Source organism: Aythya ferina, assembly GCF_964211825.1.
Source record: "Aythya ferina genome assembly, chromosome: 10".
Classification (NCBI taxonomy): Eukaryota; Metazoa; Chordata; class Aves; order Anseriformes; family Anatidae; genus Aythya; species Aythya ferina.
Window position 1 is genome coordinate 14,701,836 of NC_140306.1, and position 19,194 is coordinate 14,721,029.

Here is a 19,194-nt window from a genome sequence, read left to right on the forward strand (position 1 = left end):
GGTTCAGGTGTCAGCTCCCCCAGGGTGCTTCACAGCCCCAGGTGTTGGTTAGCATCACACCTACACACTGCATTGTGGGCTGGGCTCAGTTTCAATTTTCTTCTTATTTTTAGCTGTGCTTTCAAGAAAGGGAAAAAACAAACAAAAAAACACATCTCTGAATCTCTGCAGCTTCCTCAAGTCTTTGAGAAACAGAGAGCTGAGGAGCAAGCAGGGAAGCTGGGATCGCTGAAGGCTCCAGCCAGCTGGAGGTGTCTCTATCTTCCAGTCCATGTCCAGGAACAACAGTCATCAAATCAGCTTGACCAGACACTGGGAAGTGTGTGGGAGTGCGAAATGGATGTGGCTTAGAGATCCGCTCTGCCAGGTCTTCTCCAGGATGCTGAGTGTGTGGGACACCTGGGCACCTTCTCTGGGGTGGGAAGCCAGAGGAAGCTCCACCACGGGGGCTCCTGGCTCTGCCAACAATGCCTGCTCTTACTGACCACCCGGCGGGATCGATATATTGAGAAAGTAATGCCCAGAGGGAATTGCTGTGGGATTTCTGCCTCTGGCATATGAGCTACAATCATGAAGAAACAGAAAGAACTTTACAGATTTTGAGGATTTCTCCACTCCTAGCGAGGGACAGCCAACATGTCAGGCTGGGACCCAGCTAAGCAAAGCAGGTTCTGTGGCACTCTTGCAAGGACAATAACTCACGGGGGCCACCCATCTCCACCAGGACTGAAGCTGTCACTGCTCTGCCCTGAGGACACTTGGGCAGCTCTCCCAGCTGCCTTCTGGTGATCAATGGTGTGGATCCAGTGAAGCCCAGCCCAACTAGTTTGGGCAGGCCAGGCTGTTTGGCAGACACAGTACTTTTTACAAGGGTCTAGTCACTGTTTGGATAGGAGACATGAGGAAAAACCAGGCGCTGCAGGAAGTGGTTTGGGTGATTTAGTAGGTGGCATCTTCCCTGCGAGTCAGCAGTGTGCTGAATGTCCTCGCAGGGAGTTCAGGGCCCCACGCTGCCACAGGTGTTGCCATTTTAATGACATCCCAAGCCAACCACTTGTGGTCACCCAAGATCCCACTTCTTGCAGGAGCGGAGGTGTTAGCTCCAGTGTCCTGACCAAGCTCCAGTTGTCAGCAATTATGCTCTGCTGAGCCAAGAGCTACAGGAATTTCCTCTGGACACATTTATTCTTCACTCTCTCTTCCTGCTATGACTACTGAACAGTTTTCCCAGGTGCCAGAAGAGAGCATTTACATATGTGCATCAGATACAAATACACTGAAAACCCTTTTCTTGTTTTTCCCCATGCTCATTCTCTAAGGGTGACCAACCCTAGTGTCCTGTTTGCCTTGTATCCCTGTTCCTTCCATACGTCCCTACCCATGCAATTGCCAGCTCTTTCATCCCCAGACATAGGATAAAAACAGACCAAGGTGCCCAACGCTACTATCACGTGCATCTTTCAGTCCAAGGCCCATGAACCATTCACATCTGGAATTGGTCTGATCAAACCACGGTGCGACTTCCATGCTCACCTGTTGGTTTTGCTCTTCTTCCTCTACCTGGGGCTGTTCAGGTCACGGCCATCACTAGCTTTGGCTGAACAAGTGCATCATGCCGCACCCTGACGGCTGGCAGCATCTTCCCCGCTCTCCTTCTCCGCCCAGGAAGCAAGCACACCTCAACCCTTGGTGAGAGATCCCAGCTGCTACCAGAAAAAAAAAATAAATCACAGAATGGTTTGGGTTGGAAGGGACCTTAAAGATCATTTGTTCCAACCCCTGCCAAGGGCAGGGACACTTCCCACCAGACCAGGCTGCTCAAAGCCACGTCCAGCCTGGCCTTGGACACCTCCAGGGATGGAGCACCCACAGCTTCTCAGGGCAAATAACTTATTATGAGACTGACACTAATGAAAGATGAGATTGTGACTTCAGATGGACTATAGCCATGGAAAACATTTCAATAATTCACCATCCTGGAAGTAAAGTATATTACTGGGAAAGAGGTCTTTTCACAGCGGCATTAACTTCTGTGTAACCAGAGCCGGAAGCAAAATGGGACTTCTGAGCAGTAGAGAATCCTGGCATTTCCAAATGCATTTGAAAACCAACTCCCCTTAAAAATTATTTGTAAACATAAAATATTTTGTTTCAGCATTATCTTTTTCAAGAAAATGAATTCTAAAATTAAACAAAAACACAAAATGCTGAAACAAACCTCAAAACCTAGAGCAGAGTGCTGGCAAATGATTCCGTCACATTATTGCCTTCTGTGAAAATGTTTCTATTTTGGCAAAACCACGTTTTTTGGGGGGCAGGAGGGCTGTTCTGCCAGAGGCTTCTGAACCTGCAGCAAGTTGTAATGGAGGCTGAAGCCAGACATTGCGTGGGAGGCAACATTTAAACTGTTGCAGTTTGGTTTTTCATTTGAAACCACTCCAAGGGCGGCGGAGAGGATGTACAGGAGCGTGAATTGCTGTCGGGCACTTTGGCTGTCTTGGAAAGTCACCCTCAGTGCCTGGGCAAAGCACGGCTGATGCCAGCGAGGCAGCCAGACAGCAACACTTGCACAAAGTGGGGTTATCTGGGAAACCCCTACTAGATTTCCTCTTCAAGTGGGAACGCCATCTGGGCAATTACATCAAATTTATCTCAGTAATTAAATGCAACTTCACTCACACAGCAGATGCATTTGTGTTGGTTCTTCTACACGTAGCCCAGGAGGTCACTGAGGATGCTGTGCTGGTTGCACACCCTGCAGCCACTCACAGGGCACAGGGTGGCAGCTGGAAGGGACTGTCACTGCCAGTGGGGGGACAGCACATATTTTTGCTATGGAGCCAGGCTCTTCGTGAGGGAAGAGCGTTTCTTTGGGGTTGATGGAGTGAAGATGTGCAAATGGTGTGAGTTTGCTAGCTCTGACCCTATGCAGCCCATGCAATGCAGCGCTAGATTACAGTCTAGCAGGGAGTCTCCTCTGGGACAGCAGGAGAATGAAACCTCCTCAGCCTCCTTTGGAGGCCACATGGGCTTCTGTGCATCTATGGACATCCGTGCAACAACAGCCTCTTGCACAACTCAGCCTCAGTTCCTTCCCTTACTGTTGAAACCACTGCAGAAATCCCAATGGGAAACTCTTCCGGGATGTGACCACTCATGAGACAACAATCCTGCCTGCTTTGGCCAGGCTGGGAGGTCCTGCTGCTGGCAAGGATGCTCCGGCCAAGCAGAGCGAGGAAACACCTATGAAATAAACCTCTTTTGTGGTTTCACATTAAAAAGTCAGTTATGTTATCTGTTGTGTGACATGCTCAAAACCTACCACAGATGACTAAGCAGCTGGGAGTTACTGGATCACAGATCATATAATCCTTCTTGTACTTGGCAGCATGACTTGTTATGATTCATAATTTCCAGGCGTATTAGGATTCACAAAGGAACGTAACAGAAATCCTCAATTTTGCAACAGGAATCCTCACGTGTTTAGATCCTTGCACACAATTTTGGTTTAAAGACCTCAGGTTTGGGTTTGTTTGCATTCCCCTCTCATGCAGAGTCCCCATGGAGAGGCAAGGAAGCTGAAGAGAGGTTTTGAGTGCAGCACCCTTCTTCCGAGCAGGAGAGCAGGTTCTCATGCTGGGTGGTGAGGGCAGGAAGCCTGGAAGGGGGTGCATAAGGAGATGTTATTAGTGTTGAGGGATGGAGAAATGGCAGAGGAGAAGCAACAAACTGCTTTACCTCCACAGCAGCTGGCTTTGGGCTGGAGGCGAGTCACAATGATGACATTCGATTTTAAGTGGTAGCCAGCACAGAAATGCCATATTTCACTGCTTCCCAGGCCAGGCTTGGCAAGACACTGGAAGCACTGCAACCCGTGGGGAGCCCAGAGCCTCTATTCCTCTGCTTTCTTCACAATTCTCTTGTTGCCACCCTAAGAGAGATTGACAAGTCTCTAATATGAAGAGGAGGCAACTCAGAGGTCAGGAATCATAGAATTGTAGAAGCATACAGGTTGGAAAAGACTTCTGAGATCATCTAGTCCAACCTTTAACCTAGTACTGAAGTCCACCACTAAACCACATTACTAAGTTCTATATTTACACGTTTCTTGAAAACTACCAGGGATGGTGACTCAATCATTTCCCTTGGCAGCCTATTCCAATGCTGCACCACCCCTTCAGTGAAGAAATTTCTCCTAATATCCAACCCAAACCGCCCCTGGTGCAGTTTGAGGCCACTTCCCCTCATCACTTGGTGCTTGGGAGAAGAGCCCGATCCCCACCTCCCTACAGCCTCCTCTAAGGCAACTGTAGAGTGTGACAGTGTCTCCCCTGAGCCTCCTCTAAGCTAAACAACCCCAGCTCCCTCAGCTGCTCCTCAGAAGTCGTCTTGTTCTCCAGACCCTTCACCAGCTTCACTACTCTTCTCCAGCCATGCTCCAGCACCTCAACATCCTTCTGGCAGTGAGGGGCCCAAAAACAGACACAGCATTTGAAGTATGGCCTCACCAGAGCTCGGTACAGAGGGATGATCACTTCCCTAGTCCTTCTGTTTCTGACACAAGCCAGGATGCTGTTGGCCTTCTTGGCTACCTGAGCACACTGCTGGCTCGTATTCAGCCAGCTGTTGACCAATACCCCCAGGTCCCTTTACGCTGCACAGCTTTCCAGCCATTCTGCCCCCGGCCTGTAGCATTGCATAGGGTTGTTGTGCCCCAAGCGCAGGACCCAGCATGTCCACCCAGGGTAGTTTGGGGAAGAAGAGCTCCAACCTCACTGCCTTCTCTGACAATGGTGTAACCCTCTATACTAAGTTCTGAGGTAGCCATCTACAACAGTTCCTGAGTCTCCCAAATCCAAACAAGGCAGTATAGCCACTGTTTTCCAAAGCTCACTGAGCCACACACACACTTCAGCCTGGATCCAATACTGACCCCAAAAGGGAAGCAGCAGCAAAGCTGGGGAGATGATGGCCCCATGCCCATCCATCCTGATGTCATTACACATTTTTCTTTTGAGAGGCACCAGTGTTGCCAGGCCCACGGGTATAAAATCCCATTTAATATTTCATTTTAATCAATTGCTTTTGGTAAGTGCCTGTTGAGGAATTCATGGCAGCATTTTCTCTTTGACACATAGATAGTTTCAATTATGAAAGATGGCTAAAAATAAAAGGAAATTATACTGTTCAGACATCTCTGGAGGTGGAGACAGGAGGGGGAGCTGTCAAGGAGAGCCAGGGAAGAGATTTTGTTAGATGTAAAGAAAAGCTACTTATTTTTACTGAAAGAAAATGTCAAGAGGAAGCCTGACTTGAGTATTTGGAATCTGCTACTCACCTTCTCTATTAATAATTTAGCCTCAACTATGCAGGGTCTGAGCCAGAGTACCAGAGTTTAAAGTCATGGCAATCTCTTTCTTCAGTTGGTTGGACCACCCTCCTGAATCTCTCAGTTTTACATACGGAAACAAAAAACAAAGAAACAAACAATATACATATATATGTTCATGAAGAAGCCCAGAATTTGACACTATGAACTATCTTTTGGGGCTTTATTTATGCATTTATTTAGCAGGAGAGGCTCAGGCTAATAACCCAGGGCTCATTACACCCTCAGTGAGTCTACAGGATGTCCTGATTTTGGTATTACACTTACATTTTGTATCTGAAATTACCTGGATGAGAGCAGGGCTCAGACCTTCAATCTTTTATGGATGGAGAGGGTTATTTCTCTGGAATTTCTCTGTTATTTCTAAGCAGCCATAGCAGGCTGCTTAGCTTCTGCTATGGACCACAGTTGGACCCAACTCAGCAGCTGCATGTCTGCTAGGATACAGTAACATTCTCTGTGCATACTTGTAGACATTAGCAATATTCCCAAGCTTACACCTCTTTTAATGATGGCAATATAATCTGCATCACCAGGGGTTCCCCTTGAGCTAAGGGCTCACACCCCAGCTCCCCATGCTAATGCTGTGGACCTAAGCTCTGTCTGAGAATACAGCTAGACCCATCTGAATGAACACGACCTTGAGCAGCAGTCACCTTTCTGGGCAGGTCCTCAGTGGACAGACTGTCCTGCCCAAGCCATGAAGAACATCAGCATGCTGAGAGGCCCATGATGTAAAGAGACGGGGATGTGTCCATTTGCTTAATGAAAGCTGAAGTCAGTTCAAGCAGCCTGATGCAGCCTCGCTTCAGAGCATGTTCTAAGCAGCCTTAAATAAGCAATTGCTTTCAACACAAACCAGCTTCCTCCAAGGAAGTACTACACAGGTGTCAATTTGCCAAACAAAACATGGACAGCCTCCCAGAAATCAATGTTTACAGGAAATTTCAGACACACATTTGCATCATCCCTTTAATTAAATGATGCATGCTCACTCAATTCAACAAGCTTCTATCTTTAATATAAATCAGTCTTAGTAGCAAAAACAGAGAGAAGACATCAAGTTGATAGGGAATGTTGGAGTTCAGGAAGTGAAATGAAGACTATCCTCCAGACAGACTGCGGGCTGTCACTGCTGAGTGTTACAGAGCCATCAATGTGGTACATATGACAATAAGAGGTGACAGAGCCCTCACCAACTGCACTGTCACTTGGACTGTGCTGGGAGCAAACCATGCTCTGCCCCACCCCATACTGAGCTCCAACCTGATTTAAGTTCCTAACTGAAAACACATATAACATACTGAGTGCTTCTGACCTTCTCTGAAGCCTCAGGTAGAATGTAAGGACAAGAAGGGGAGAGCTGGGAGAAGTTACTCTGCAGCTGTAGAAGATCCATGGGTTTCATCTGTTGTCCACTGCAAATCAAAGACACTGGAAGAAGATTAAAGTCACTATAAAAGGGCACAGTCTTGCTTTGTAAATGAGAGCTGAAAAGCCTCTAGACCTTTTTCCCCTCCAGAGCACCTGTTTTAACCAGTCTTTAGCGAAGCACACTGCTCTGATTGGACTGGGCTGTATTTTCTGAGCCACGTGTACCAATTTTAAATGATCAAACCCTCAATTAGCTGCATTCTTTGTTGCATTTTAGGCAGCCATTTTAAGTTAAAAATATTGTACATGTTTGGTGCATTTGGAAACATTCCTACGTTAACCCAAGTGCAGCAGCACTTTCGGCACAGTGTGCTTTCTGCAAAACCACCACTAACTACTGAAAGGGTGCAGATGGTCTCAGGTACAGCCTTGCATTAGTAGGTGTGCTGAGCCCTAGGAGTGTGGTGTGCTACTGCACACACTTCAGCCCTGTGCAATTAGTGTGTGCAGCCTTGTGCTTTTGTTGTTGTGTTCATAATACACAGCACAGGAAGACTGCAGAGTGGTTTCAAAGCAGGCATCTTCTACATTGCACACGAGCAGCTTTTTATCAGGACTATTCCTTGCACTGGAAGTTTGCTTATGAGGGCTCCCTTCCCTCATGAGCTGCAAAGAAAGTGCAGAAAAATGTTGCCCTGAGACTATGGAAAATAGGAAGCTGGATAGCAAGGGAGAGATGTTCTGCAGGAGCTGTGATATAACCGGGCTCATGATCAACAGTGACTTCCAGAGAAGAATTCAAACCTCCTGTGACAAGTGCATTATTTTCCACTATTCTTCAGCAAACTTGTCATCTCTCTGCCAGATCTAAAGGATAACGCTTCAGACACACATGCTTCATCTGCAGTCTTGCCTGGCAAGTCACAAAAAGCCTGGCACAAAGTACAATTGGGAAGAAGTTTTGTAAAAAGCCACAGGAAATGACACAGCATGGCACAAGAGTGCCTGGGGAGTTCTGTACACCCTACGTGGCTGTCCTGGGTGCAATAAGCTGACAAAGCTGCAGTTATTTGATACACAAAAGCCCATCTAGCTCCTGCACAACCAAAAGCAATATGTGGGTTTGCCCTGGCTTTAAAGGGATGGCACTGGCTTCTCAGAGCATGCTAGGCTGGGATTTTCCTCCCAAAGGAACCCAAATCCCTTTAGAGGCCAGTCACCCTGTATCAGTCTTGAATAAATGCTTCAGACCTTAGGGAAGCACTGAAGTACAGTAATATTGAAGACAGAAGATAAATCATCCTAGAGATGAGAACTGTGTGTTTCACATCTAAATGAGCTGCTGAAGACTGTTTCCCATATTTCATGTGCCTTTTCCATGCAGTGAACAGGGAGCTCATCTCTTCGCTCAGTGGTTGCCAGCCTCTAGCTGGGAGAAACCATTTAACTTTAAGAGCACAGCACTGCATTAACAGATGAGCTATCAGAAGACACTGGTTTGTGTGCTTAGCTTGCTTTACTGAGGCAGCAGTTGGGATCTGCTCATCTCAGGAGTGTTGCTGGATCTCACTTGGTTCTCAAAGGACTGATAACGCTGTTGCTTGAGGCTGGAGCTGACCAGCAATCAGCAATGGGGTACAGCAGAGTGTAACTGGCTGCTCGAGGGGCTCTTTGATCATGAAACCCTAATGAGAAGATGTCATATTTGTATGCCACCGGTTCCATTAAAACTAGCTGTGACAGCAGTATTCCCATCTTCTGTCCTTTGCTTTCCACTTTTTCTGGCAGAGATGTGCTTGCATCCTGGGACAGACATGGGAGCTTATCTCCAGCAAAAAACATACTGAGAACAAAGAACAAAATGTCTGGTGGAAATAAGAGGACAGAGAAGACACACCAGAACATGACAGCTTGCTCCAGATCCATCAGCTAAGGATCCTGGAAAAAGAGGGTCTAGAAAGGATGCAGTAAGGTTACCCAGTGTATAGTAACAGTTTTGTTCAGCACTGAACTGACCAGAGCACAGGGGGTTCCTGGCTGGTGGTGCTGTGGGGCTTGAGCCAGCCTTCAAAGAACATCCCTTAGAAGAACACAGAGAGCAAGATGAAATTGCCATTCATGCTTATTAGAGCTGCTCAATGAATGAGGAATTCAATTAAGAAAATGTTCCACTGCAGGAAGCTCAAAACCTAAGATTATCATTATGGTAGAGGAAGGAAACATTTTAAATGTATTAATTTTTTTAATGACATCACTGCAGACAATGCACTTACTCTTGAAGCACACGCACCAGTAAGGACACCAGCCCTCGGCCATGGGGAGTGGTGGCAGGAGGTTCCCTGTGGGACACAGAGCTCTGGAGTACACCAGGCCTGGATGACAGCTCCTGAACTGTTGTCTGGAAGAGATGATAGCACCAGATGCATGTATCTGACCTTTAGTCTTTGCTTCTGACAAGCTCCATGTCTTTTCACATCAAGAGCCTGACCTAGATGGAGGCTAGGGAACCTCCCTCAGAGCCCCATGCCAGGGCATGGATTTAGTGCCAACATCTTCCTGTGCTTCCTGTGGTCTATTTGCACAGCGACCAGCAGAGATGACCCAGGAGGCATGCGGGGGTGTCCCCTCTGCTGCCTCCATGCCCAGGAAATGAAGCAACAACTCAACACAAAGCAAAAGGTGTTCCTAAGCATCTCCCCAAAATAAGCCTGGATGGCGGAGGTGGGCATATATTTTTTCAAGGAAGAGATATCACATGGAAAACCAGGAATAGAATAAATCGCAGGGGAAGGAGAGGAGGAGGAAATAGCTCGCAGGCCTTTCGCATCTTCCAAACCCCGTGTCACTGTTTTAATTAATATGCCACTGTTTTAATTAATAATTCTGTCGCCCCTTCTGCAGCTCACGCAAAGGAACAGAAGGAGGATGTATTCCAGGCACGCAGGTACCCAGGGAAATGAAGTGATCGCTTTAATGTTTCAAGCTTCATTATGAGGCTCTAGCTCTTACTCAAAAATTGTTCTCTGCTAGGAATTATCTAAACTGCTACCTCAGGAGGTCACTTTGAAGCTGGGCAGAAATAGTACTTAAAATTAAAAAACAAAACAAAACAAAAAACCACAAATCTGTTGTTTGGAGGTTAATTAAAATAAACACACAAACACAATCCCTAGCAATAATATTTCCATGCAAGGCTGCTTTGTCACTAACTTCTTCCATTGAGCCTGCTTCTCTTTCTTTCTGGAGTTCCTGCAAATTCATGTCCTTCTATCCTGATTAGAATCACAGAATCATACAATAGCCTGAGTTGGAAGGGACCCACAAGGATCATTGAATCGAACTCCTGGCAATATACAGGTCTACCCAAAAATTCAGACCATATGACTAAGTGCACAGTCCAAATGCTTCTTAAACTCCAACAGGCTTGATGCAGTGACTAGGTCCCCGGGGAAACTGTTCCAGTGCGTGACCACCCTCTTGGTGAAGAACCTCTTCCTGATGTCCAGCCTGAACCTCCCCTGCCTCAGCTTGACACCATTCCCCTGGGTCCTATCGCTGGTGACTAAAGAGAACAGATCGGTGCCTGCCCCTCCACTCCCCTCATGAGGAAGCTGTAGGCCACCATGAGGTCCCCCCTCAGCCTCCTCTTCTCCAGGCTGAACAGGCCCAGTGCCCTCAGCCGCTCCTCATACGTCTTCCCCTCTAGGCCCTTCATCATCTTGTAGCCCTCCTCTGGACACTCTCCAACAGTTTCACGTCCTTTTTGTGCTGTGGTGCCCAGAACTGCACACAGTGCTCGAGGTGAGGCTGCCCAGCGCAGAGCAGAGCGGGACAATCACCTCCCTCGACCGACTGGCGATGCCGTGCTTGGTGCACCCCAGGATATGGTGCAATAGGGTAATTCACTTTTTTACTCATTTTCTTTTTTCTTGTCCTTAGTGGGCATCAGGTGGTAACTGCCCCAACAGGACTGTGCACATCAAAGGAGAACAGGTCAGAAAAGTCAGTAAGGAGACAGGGGTACTCAATATGATTAATTCAGATGACTGAAGGAATACAGAGCAGCAGATGCTCCTCTCTCTCATGCAAATATCCAGTCCAACCTCCACGCTCAGCAGTGTCTGGAGGAGGCAGTGACTCTTTCTCCTTTGGGCAAGACAAAGAGCGATTAAAACTACCTGCAGAAATTTTTGTGGAGGCAGTAAGTGCCTTGTAGGAAGTTGCTGATGTGGAGGCATGCAGGCTGTCACTGATCGTTGCCTTCCTGTGCAGACAGATCTTCATAATGCTCATCCTTAATTGTATGAAAAAATTAAGGCAGGAGATCAACAGTGCCATAAAGAATTCATGGGGAAAAGAGACAAAAGGACACTGTTCGTCTAGGAAGGTTGCTCCAAAGAGGGACAGACATTGCAACCAGAGCTCGGATGGTGGCACATGACATGACAGAGAGAGAAAATTCTCCCAAGCTGTTGTTTACATTTTAATGTGGTTTCACAGCAGGTGAGATTGGATAACTCTGTGCATCCAACGATGGAGGCTGTGCCACCGGAGAATCGGGCTATTTGCTGAGCTTACTGATTTCTCTCTTTCTAGGCCATTCTTACTCACAGCTCCACCAACTCCTTCTCCCCCACTCTGTGAAAAATGCCCATGAAAAAATTGGTTTTGTTTACTTGCTTTTCATTGCATTTCTTGTTGACCTCACTGAAAGACCAAGTCTTTTTTTTTTTTTCTTTTTTTTCTTTTTTTTTTTTCTTAGATTAAAGAAACAAAAAACCCACAAGAAAGCTTTTTGAAAATACTGAGCTACTGCAGCAGCCCAGAGAGAAGGAACAGAGTACCTGATAAAACCAGCAGACCCAGCCTTCCCCCAGGTGCTCTCCCACCCTGAACTGCCTTCCAGCAACCACAGGACTTGCCCCAGGAGCTGGCGAGCTGGGACCTGCCCCACATGGGGCCATGCTGGAAGAAGCTTTGTGGATGCTCAGATGAGAGGCGCCAGCAGCGCACGAGCTGCTCATACCAGCCTGCAACGTGCTCTTGAGTGGGCAATTTAAAATGATCAAAAGGATGAGTCAGAGGAAGGATTTCACAACCGATCTGCCCAGGCACGTGGCATCCAGAGAGAAGCATGTTGGTGTATGACTTGGGGCCAGCCACAGGCCTGGTGAGCTGCTAACTGTTCAGATGCCTCCAAATGGATCCAAACATTGTCACACAAAAAGCCAAGGGCATCATCCTCCAAAATCAGCATGAGGAAGCATCAGGAGCTTCTCAAGAAGGGCTTTTCAGGTGCTTCTGTGTGGAGCCAAGAGTTGGAGCCAACGATGCTTGTGGGCCCCTTCCAACACAGAATAATTCTACGATTTTATGACTTGGAGAAACCCATGCTAATTGCTTGAGACACGGGGGGTGGGAGAAAAAAGCACCAGAGGCTGCCCAGAAATAACATCCAGGACAAGAATGGGTCTTGGTAACACAAAGTAAAGAAACCAAGTGGGCAGTCAGCTGGACAGATTGCCCCATGGAAGACTGAAGTGTGGGTAACCACGATCTCAACAAGAAAGGATGAAATGGACTTCAAATCAGGCTTAGATGCTGCCATAACCAAGCTGCAGAAACACTCCGTGGGTGTTTAAAAGTGTGAGTGTTCATGAACCAAATACAAAAATGAGAAGGCCCAGGAAAATGTAAAAGGAAACACCTGGCTAAGAGAGAACAGGGTATTTCAGAAGGTCTGTTGTGCGGATCACACTGTACACCACTCCAACTGCCCTCACACACCCTCTGAAATTGCAGTCTTTGCTGATTTTGTTTGGACTGAGCTAGTCCTCAAGGACCCAGAGTTTGAAATCAGGGTAAAATCCCCCACTGCTTCCAAAGACAAGAAAAACTCAAAAAAGAACAGCACAAGCAAACACAAAACCATTTGCTCTTTCAACACCTACAAGCATATTTTCCTTTTTACGATCCATTTGGAAAACAGTCTTTTCTGAAAAGAACAAATATAATCCTCCAGTCAAGCCCCCCAAGGCATGGCCATGCTCCCAGAAGCAAATCACCAGCTTCGGATCTGCGTAACAGTATGAAGCTTACCGAGGGTGATGCGTACTGCCACGCACTGAACACACCTTTGGGTAATGCGGTGAGGTAACAGCCTTCCAGAAACTGTGTGCTGCAGCTTAAGCCTGGCTGATCCCACTTGCTTTAACCAACACAACGATGACAGCCCACCACCCCACGCCTACTGTGCTGGAGAAACCCTCCTAAAATGTGGTGCTTGCCTTTTTTTTTTGACATTGCCAGATGGCTCTCCAGAACATCCTGGTTTCTCCCTTGTGGATGTTTTTCTGAACAGCCTTTAGTAGTTGCTCCAGTACAAGGTAACTGGTGGAAACTGGGGGCACATCCTTGAAGGATTTCAAGGACAATCAAGGTGTAAACACAAAATAAATGTGGTTCTATATTAAAAATACAGCTGAAGGGTGCTTCCCTTCGCGGGGGGCCTTTTCTGAGCACAGCTACACTGCTCCATTACTAGTGATGCAGTCAGGCAGAACAGTGGCTTCTCATATGGATGGGATCCCATTTGCATTCTGATTAAAGCAAGAGAAAATTGACAGCAAAGTGGAATTAAGAACATTTATGAATCCTATTGGCATGATGTATGTGTCTCCCAAGTAATGGAAACTGAGAAGGAAATTGTGAAACTTCAGAAATCAGTGGGGGAAAGGAGACAGACTGCAATGATTTTTTAATGCTTTATACATTTTTTTTGTGTGTGTGTGAATTTGATGCTCACAGAAGGCAGTAATCATAACAGGCAGGAAAGAGATGGTGAACATCGCTATGCTTTTTCTAGAAAGATCTGACCATCTCAAGATGTTAAAGTACTTTTCAAACAGGGCAGTCTTAACTGCATTAGGGCACGAGCAGGAAGAAAACTCAAATACCAAACACACAACAGATTCAAGAATGCCTGGGTCTTATATCTCTCTTAACGCAGAACATGTATGCACAGTGCTTTAACTTCTATCTGCCAGTATTTCCCAAGGATTTGTAAGCAGAGAGAGCACCATGGCACAGCTCCATGAAGAAACCAAAGAATGCACTTGTTTCTCCCTCTACATGAAGAAGATTTTGAACATAAGAGGTCAGATGGCATTTCCAGTAAGTGACCACGGGGGAAAATACAAAACAAAACAACAACACGAGAGAACAGGTATGCAAAAGCACTACAAAGCATACAGAAACTAACAGAGAGCCTGAAATGCAAAAAGAAACTTAATAGAGTATTAACGCAGCACTTAATGAAGGCTGGTTGGGCAGAGATGCAACCCAGGTGCTCTAGACCAGCTTATTACTCACCTTATTAATTTGCATTGCTTCCTTTATTTGAGAATGATTTATTGTGGTTCAACACCAACCTTTTCTTAATCAACTTTAAATAAGTTGAAATGAGCCTGATTTAAAATTTAATAGACATCTATCCACCATTCGGCACTGATGTGACTGGTGTAACCTCACCTCCATTTACACTGGTGGAGCTACGTGTGTTGGCAACCTTCTCAAAACAGAGTTAATATTCCAGCACAAAGCACTTTCAAAGGAGAACTGCATTCCTTCCGACTTCCAGGAGCGCTCAAAACTATATCAGATTTGGCTTTTAAAGCCTCAACGCTCTGGTTGGATTCGTGCATACCACGGTACACGCATATTGCTAATTGACTTAGGTAAGCTTCCTCCACAAGCCTCAATGTGTTTTATGAAATCACACACCCTCTTCATTTATGGCCTGTTTCCCAACATGCTGGGCGTACAGTGTTCCTTCTATTGTTCTTAATTGGGCTTCCAGAGCTCAGCTTTCCCCATTACATGACTTAAGGAGCACAAATAACCATTTGCCATGCAGTTCTGCAGCTCTGATATAGCTCCACCAAATTTCTGTTCCTCCTTTGTTTTGTCTCTCAGCAGAAGAGGGACACAGGATAGGGAACCAGCATCAAGGAGGCACTGGTGATGCCACTTGGCACCCATCCACGTCCATAAGAGTTGCTGTCACTCTGTGTCAGTATTTGGCCATGCTGGATCTGCCCATGAGTATCACAGTCCAGCTACTGCCACCTTTCCCACCCATCAGAGCACCAAACCTTGCTGAGGGGCACCACTAGACTGGCATCTAGATCCACAGTACTTCCCCATGACCATTAACCATCAAAAGAGCAAAGAGTTACATCCCAGCCAAAGTCCCCCCTCATCTCCTGCTGAACCTTTGGCCATCGTGCCCGTTTGTGGGCTTTGTATCACGAAAAAGGACTGAGAGGACTGCACTCAGCTAGAGCACTGGAAATGCAAAGAGGCTGCTTCACTCATTATCCATCGCATGGGGTGGCCCAGATGTTTCATCTAAACCAGTTTCCTTTCCCCACATGCTCCTCTGTGAGCTAAAGCTGGCTCCCAAGGAAAGGCTCCTGCCTTTATCACTCCTACCTATAACCTCTTCTATGCGTATTTTGTCAAAACCCGCTCTTTAGGTGTGACATCTGCCCTTGTCTAGCCTGCTTTTGTTTTCAGGTTGCACAGACGCTTCCCTCACCTTGTGTACTGTGGCAGCTCCCTGCAAACATCTCCAGCACAAGCACGGGGCTGCAGCTGGAGTCATATCTGTTTGGGCTAGGATCCGATTACAGGAAACGGCAGCCTGCCCCGCAGCGATCATTTCCACCTTTGTTAGTTTTTGGCTTCTGCATCTATTTTGATAGATGCCAAGATCTGAAAGCTGTTAGTAAGGAAATGGAGGAGGTGAATGGCTATGCTTTAACCCTTGCTTGGCAGCAATGTTAGGACATGGTGCAGTGTCCCTGCATTGGTGTTCATACATTTCTGTAACAGAAAGAGAAGCAGAGAGGAGAAGGAGGGGAGCAGAGAGGAGCAGAGAGGAGGAGCGGAGTGGAGAGGACAGGACAGGAGAGGACAGGACTGGACAGGACAGGACAGGAGAGGAGGAGGCACTATTTGTACAGAAAAAACAATCACTGAACTATTTCCCATTGCTCATCTGTGAACATGGGAACCAGCCAGTGCCCAAGACTTTTCTGCTGAGAGACCTACAAATGAGGTACAGTGGCTTTTGTGATGAAGGAGCCTCACCAAGCCTGGCTGCTTCCCGTGTGACTCATTTTTGTGCACCCCCCATTTCTGGACAGGGAGAGTCTGAAGACACAGCTTTGTGTCCACACCCAGCAGATATACGCATGCTTTCGAGTTCCCTTCACACTTGTCAGAGAAGCATCAAGAAGTTTTGCTATTAACCAAATATGGTCCTAAGGGACAAAACAATGACAAGAGGAGCCCAAGGGCTGAAGTTGGGCTTTACTTTTCTGCTGGCATTGCATCAAAAAACATTTCACCCCTAGCATTTCAAAATGCTACCTGATTGCTACAGATAAAGCAGGAACAAAGATGCAAAACTGGTTCAGAATGTACCTGATAATTTCCTTTTAAACTTCCACTTCAGAGCAAAAACTCTTGCTTTGAAATAAATGGCTCTGGTCAGGGAGGGGAGGGGAGATGTGTAATTCTCTTAATTAAAGTTTGAGCTGAAAAAAGGAAACAAATTTCTGTGGATTTACAGCCCAAACAGTATTTAATACTCCTCCCCTTCTCAGGAGCTGGACAAATTCCTCCCTGCACTCAGGAATCATTTTAATTGCTCCAACACATCTCTACTCCATAAAAACCTGAAGAGAAAATATGGAAACAAACTTTCTGATGTAAATAATTGTGTAGTGGGGTTTTTCCTTTGTTCCTAGTTGATATAGTTACAATTTAGTTTGGTACAAAGCTAACCGAGGTAACACTGAACCAGGAAATGAAACCCCAGAACACAAGGTTGAAGATGAAAACCAGGAAAGCAAGGGAAAAATAAAACCAAAAGGAACTGCCTAGCAAGGGACACACAGCAAATCACCTCCAAATTAATGGTGTAAAGTGAAAGCAGATTAGATCAATCATACTAAACAGCTTTGTTGGGGCCCTTCTCTAGATGAAATACACTGGCTGGAGGGCTTGGTGTATGGGATGGTTATCGGGGCTTTCGAAACAGGATTAAGTCACCAAGTTGCCCTTAGTTCACTTGCCAGGAACTGGGAATCCTAGGCAGCATGGCTTCCACGATGTAATGAAAAAGTAAAGAAAGTGTACAGAAAAGCCCAAAGAGGCTGTTAATCTTTGTACCTCACTGGACACTGAGCACAACACTGAAAACATAACAGGAAACTATCCCTCAGCAATAACAAAGCCAGGAAACAAGCAATAAAGCATCCAGCTACTGCCTAATCTAACATGTATGAGACAGCCACCACCTCCTGCAGCAAGTGCGGCAGAAAATGGAGAAAAGTGTCTGGCTCTCCTGGGAACCTCTGCTTCACCATCGCTTCCCAAGCTTTGCCATTCCAAAGCCAGAGCAATGTGTGCATGGCCTGCTGAACTGGAGATGGTTGCGGCTGCTTGGGGTACCTGAGACCATCAGTGGCACAGGAAAAAGCCTCTCACAGTCCTCCTGGAGAGGAAAACTTCAGAGAAGCCATCTGCTTGACACAGCACGCGTGCATGTCACCTGTCAGTGAGGAACACCACCTCTGCTCGAATAATTGTCATGAAACATTGCAAACAAGAACAGGGCTTAGTCACTTGTTCAAGTCTTATCCACATTTGTTTTTACAGATGTGCAGTTCATGGAAATGAGATGATTAGCTCATCAAAGCATCTGTCAAGGGGAGAGACAAACCAGCTTTTTGCAAATGCATCCAAGTGACAAGACCTGTCGGATACGGGCTGTGGTGAATCTCTCTGAGTCTTATTTTTGGATCTATTATAATCAGCCTTACCAGCTTATTAGTTATCTCCAACACATCAATGAGCCAGGGAAAGATAAATATATAAAACCTTGTCAAACATGGCAATCTGATCATTTTTTTTTCCCATGAAGGATGTATATCCTTGCAATTTTACATCAATTCTTAAGTAAAAGCTGTACAGCTTGGCCTTTACTCCTGAAAGACTTAAATGGCTTGCCAAACCATTTGAATGGACTAAATTTCTTTATTTTTGGATTCTCAAATTGAGACACCTTAAAAGGAGTGATTTTCAGACATCCAGTAGTCAGCAGGGTTTGCAAACCAAGAAAAATAGCTTACATGTCTCCTGGCTTTTCTAGATCAGGTGAGAGAGTCAGAAATTCAAAAGCTCTTGACTAGGGTTTGAGGGATTCAAATTAAACACCAACTTCTACCTCAGAGTTCCTGTCCATCTCCAGACAAGCCTCATCTACCCCCTGGAAGATGGAGGGCAGTGCTTCACCTGCTGCCCCCCTGCCTGGTCCCCTCTGAGGATGGTCCTGCTGCCTCAGTCGGGATGCAGAGCAGGGTTTGGCTGGAGCCATGCTGATGGCAGGGATATATGATGGCAATCAAGTACAAAGGGCTGTTTGGTGGCCTTCAGGAGATAAGCCACGGAGCACACAAAGGGATTTTTTTAATAACGACAGGTGAAAGAGCTGGCACTGAAAGGGAGATTACTCATTTGTTCTCAGACCTTTGTTGTTAATCGCACCACACCTATGATGAGAGCAGCGGAAAGCCCTTGGCCTTACCCCACGGCTGGGTTGGTGCCACTCAACGCTCCCTCTTGTCTGCGAGCAGGCTGGTGACTGGTGATGGAGAGGAACGAGGGCTGAGCACAGCGTGGGCCCAGCCGCCACTTGGCAGGAGGCAGGGAAGCGAGTCTGGCCACGGAAAGATGTAATAATTAGAAATGAATGGCAATGACACTGCCTGGGCATGAAGAGGCCTGTTCACGAGGGGAGAACGGGCTATCAAGTAAATCAAGCATTAGCTGCCGGTTCCGACTGGCACAAGAAGAGGCAGCGTTTGGCCTCCGGCAGCCACAGGCATCAGGCACCAGCGCGCGGAGAGGCTGTGCAGCCCCTCACCGACCTGTGCAGCTGCTGCTCGCCTCCCATCCCTTTGCCACATGAGTTTCTCTCCTTGTTTTTGCTAAATAGCTCATTGTCTTCTCTTTTTCTCAGGGAGGAAAATGAGTCTGATCCCCAGAACATCTTCATAGAGGAGGGCTGTTTTTCACCATTTCCCCAGAGCAGGTCAGGGCTAGGAGTTTCAAAGGACTAATTGTTACTTTTGTTGCCTAAATTTCTGCTAAAGAAACACAAAATAATTGTATTTAGGAGGTGCAGATTAGCTAAGAACCTCTTTTTCCCCTTCACCCACTCATGTCACAGGGGAAAGAAAGCAGCTGCCACACATTTCAGGCCACCACATATTCATCTTTGTTCATCCATTGACCTGATAAAACAGAGTACATCTCTCACTGCAACAGAGGCAGATGCCTCCTAGTGATGACCACGACCC

At 46.6% G+C, this 19,194-nt stretch overlaps 1 long non-coding RNA gene across 1 annotated transcript in view; it reads right to left on the bottom strand.

Moving 5' to 3' along the window:
* The window catches only part of LOC311442057, a 253,673-nt gene that overhangs the window by 21,602 nt on the left and 212,877 nt on the right, over positions 1–19,194 (bottom strand). Inside the window, exons 15-17 of the long non-coding RNA XR_014696436.1 lie at positions 3,739–3,931; positions 2,680–3,658; positions 1,534–1,703 (exon numbers count right to left, since the gene is read on the bottom strand). This is a non-coding gene — a long non-coding RNA (uncharacterized lncRNA). The remainder of the gene's footprint in view (positions 1–1,533; positions 1,704–2,679; positions 3,659–3,738; positions 3,932–19,194) is intronic.